This window comes from Ursus maritimus, unplaced genomic scaffold (assembly GCF_017311325.1).
Source record: "Ursus maritimus isolate PB19 unplaced genomic scaffold, ASM1731132v1 scaffold_19, whole genome shotgun sequence".
NCBI classification, from domain to species: domain Eukaryota; kingdom Metazoa; phylum Chordata; class Mammalia; order Carnivora; family Ursidae; genus Ursus; species Ursus maritimus.
In genome coordinates, this window is record NW_024424341.1 from 14,393,509 (window position 1) to 14,397,446 (window position 3,938).

The following is a 3,938-nucleotide window of genomic DNA, read 5'->3' on the forward strand; positions in this document are numbered from 1 at the left end:
TTTTTTTTTTTTAAAGATTTTATTTATTTATGTGACAGAGAGACAGCCAGCGAGAGAGGGAACACAGCAGGGGAGTGGGAGAGGAAGAAGCAGGCTCCCAGCGGAGGAGCCCGATGTGGGACTCGATCCTGAAACGCCAGGATCACGCCCTGACCAAAGGCAGACGCTCAACGACTGCGCCACCCAGGTGCCCCGAGTTGTTTCCACTTTTATGTATTTTTTAATAAACAAAAATTAATTTAAACTAAGGAAGTTTGGGGAAGAGCGGATTTGATCTGGGAGCTTTTCAGAGCGAGCTCAGAAGGATAGGGACAGCATCACCTGCCCGCTAGGAGGGGAGAAAACGGCCCCATGGGCAGCCACCGGTGATTCCCACCTTCAGCCCTGAGAGGAACTCCCCTTTCCTTTCTTTGAAAACTGGTCCCCTGAGTCCTGCCTGGGAATTCAGGGCTCCTGGAACACTGTACCTGCCTCTGCTCCTGCTCCAGGGAGACCGAGGGGCCCTGGGGGGCAGAGGCTGTTTGGCTGCCTGTGTGGCTCACCCCGCTTCCAAGCCCCAGGGAAGTGGGGTGATGGGATGGCAGAGGCTGGGCCGGCAGGAAGGGCTTGGGGCCCTGCCCAGTCCCTGGGGACGCAGGTGCTCTCCAGGGGGAGCCCCTGAGCCCACCCATGGAGGGGCCTCCGCCCTGGAGGGCCCCATGTAAGAAAACCCCGAGTTCAGATGAAGAACCACCAGACCAGTTGTCTGCCTGTCACTTGCAATTTTCCAATGACAGCTAATTTTTCACAGGATGACTTCCACATTTAAAAATATTTCTTCTTTTCTACTCATGTTTTTATTATGAAACGCTTTATTTTTTAAGATTTTATTTATTTATTTACTTATTTATTTGAGAGAGAGAGAGAGAGCATGTGTGCACATGGGCCTGTGAGTGTGGGGCAGGGGAGGGGGTGGCAAGGAGCAGAGGGAGAAGGAGAGGGAGAGGCAGAGGGAGGGGAAAAGAATCTCAAGCAGATGCCCCACTAAGCTAAGCTCCATCCCACAACCCTGAGATCATGACCTGAGCCAAAATCAAGAGTTGGAGGCCCAACGGACTGAGCCACCCAGGTGCCCCTATTATGAAACACTAAATGCTCAGGAATTTTTAGTTCAATGATGGCTAGCATATCTACCACCTAGCTGCAACATTGTTACTATTTGGCTATATTCCCTTTGTCTCTCTCTTTCCCTCTCTGGGATATCAGTATATACACACAAGGACATAGACACACACAACCACGTATAATGCACACACACGCATACACTTCTATACACGTGCATCTACAAACACACGTATATGCGTACACGTGCATCTACATGCACATACGAATACACACACATCTATATACACACACCTACATATACACATGGACAGACACACAGACATATATATTTCCCCTGAACATGAACTCTTCAAAAGTAAGGTCCTCATGACCTTCACCCCTGAACGCTTTAGCGTGGATCTCTTAAGACCAAGGGCGTTCTCCTACATATTCTTAAAGTCTTTCTTCCACCTAAGAAGCTCAACAATAAAGCCCTAATATCATCTAATATTTAAATCTCCCCATCTGTCCCCAAAAGGTCTCTTGTAGCAGTTGTTCCAAAACTAGGATTCAAAGTCCACATATTGCACGTAACAGGCTATTCTGTCTCTTAAATCTCTTTAACCTTAAATGTCCCTATCCACTTTTTTTCAAAACAACATTGACTTTTTGTTGAATCTAGGATAGTTATCTTGTAGAAGGTCTGGAAGTTCCCACCTTCCGGAGATGTCTGTCTTCTCATGGGGTCGTTCATCTTCCTCCAGCCTCTGTATTTCTTACAAACTGGAAGTTAGGATTAGAAGCTTGATTGGATTCTGGGTAACGCCTTTTCTTTCTTTTTTTTTAAAGATTTTAATTTTTTAGAGCAGTTTTAAGTTCACAGCAAAATGAAGAGGAAAGTGCAGGGAATTTCCATACACCTTTTGCCCCCACGCATGCATAGCCTCCCACATTATCAACATCCGCATCCAGAGTGGTCCATTTGTTGCAACTGGTGAACCTACATTGACACCTCCTTATCACGTTGTTTACATTACGGTTTCCTCTTGGCTTTGTATTTTCTATGGGTTTGGACAAAAACATGCTCATGACACGTACCCATCATTGTGGTATCATACAGAATATTTCCACTGCCCTAAAAGTCCTCTGTGCTCTGCCTCCTGATCTCTCCGTCCTCCTAACCCCTGGTAAACACTGATCTTTTTACTGCATCCATGGTTTTGTCTTTTCCAGAACGTCATAGAGTTGGAATCGTACACTATGCAGCCTTTTTAAATTGGCTTCTGTCACTTAGTCATATTTAAGCAAACGTAAGATTGCTCTGTGAATGTTCATGGCTTGATAACTCACTATAACTCATTTCTTTTCTAGCACTGAAGAATATTCCATTGTCTCGATATGCCGCAGTTTACCCATCTCCCTACTGAAGAACATCTTGGTTACTTCTAAGTTTTGGCATTTATGAAGATGAATATAGGCTTTTGTGCAGACATAAATAACTTCTCTGGGGAACTGCCGAGGAGCGTGATCACTGGATCCTATGCTGAGAGTATGTTTCGTTTTGTAAGAAACAGCCAAACTACATTCCAGAGTGGCTGGACCATTTTGCATCCCCACCAGCAATGAATTGGTGTTCTCAGTCCACATCCTCACCACCATTCCGTGCTGTCAGTGTTCCAGATTTTGGCCATTCCAGTGGGTACATCGTGGTACCTCACTGTTGTTTTAATTTGCATTTCCCTGACGACATACAATGTGGAGCATCTTTCTGTATGTTTTTGTTTTCTTTCTTTTTTTTTTTTTTTAAAGATTTATGTATGTATGTATGTGATCTCTATACCCAATGTGGGGCTCGAACTCACAACCCCGAGATCCCGCTCCCCCAACTGTGCCATTCTTTTTTTTTCTCTAAGACTTTATTTATTTGAGAGAGAGAAAGAGAGGGAGAGCATGAGCGAGGGTGGGAGGGGCAGAGGGAGGGGGGAGAAGCAGACTCCCCACTGAGCAGGGAGCCTGACATGGGGCTCGATCCCAGGACCTTGAGATCAGGACCTGAGCTGAAGGCAGACACTTCACCGACTGAACCACCCAGGTGCCCCGAGCCATTCTTTTTTTTTTTTTAACTGATAAAACATATATACATATAACATAAAATGTACCATTTTAACCATTTTTGAGAGTCCAGTTCAATGACATTAAATACATTTGTGCTGTTCTGCACCTATCACCACATCCGTCTCCAGAACTTTCCCATCTTCCCAGACTGGAACTCCGGGCTCATTAAGCACTAACCATTCTCGCGTCCCTCCAGCCGCTGTCTGTCCCTATGGATTTGACGGCTAGGGCCCTCGCGGAAGTGGAATCACACGGTACCTGTCCTTCCGTGACTGGCTTTGGGTAACACCCTTCAACACGAGGGCTTCCAGGTGATGCTGTGTGCTGCTGATGCCTGTCCATCAGGAGGCTCACTGGAGCCACCTGGCCGCCCCCTGCCCCCCACTGGCTCTGCCCCAGCGGGCTCAGCCTCAGCCATCTGCCCTGTCAGGGCCTTTTTTTTTTTTTTTTTTTTTTAAGATTTATTTATTTGAGAGAGAGAGAACATGAGCCTATGAGCGGGCAGAGGGGCAGAGGGAGAGGGAGGGAGAGAGAGAATCCTCAAGCAGGCTGTGCTGAGCGCTGAGCCTGAGGTGGGACTCGATCCCAATCATGACCTGAGCTGAAATCAAGAGTCTGGCGCTCAACCGACGGAGCCCCCCAGGCATCCCTTGCCCTGTGAGGGCCTGTGCACTTGCCCTGTCCTCCCTGGCAAGCTCCTTGGTATCTTGTACATTTCAGCTGGAATGTCACCTCCTCGT

General features: G+C 47.1%; 1 long non-coding RNA gene across 5 annotated transcripts in view; it reads left to right on the forward strand.

Moving 5' to 3' along the window:
* LOC103673764 overlaps positions 1-2,865 on the forward strand; it is a 32,423-nt gene extending 29,558 nt beyond the window's left edge. For 4 of the 5 annotated variants that reach the window (XR_005835598.1, XR_005835595.1, XR_005835596.1 and 1 more), the window contains one exon: positions 2,455-2,865. This is a non-coding gene — a long non-coding RNA (uncharacterized LOC103673764). Of the gene's footprint in view, positions 1-38; positions 78-2,454 lie in introns of those variants that run through there. The other variant, XR_005835597.1, reaches the window with a different exon arrangement.
* The last annotated feature ends 1,073 nt before the right edge of the window (positions 2,866-3,938 follow it).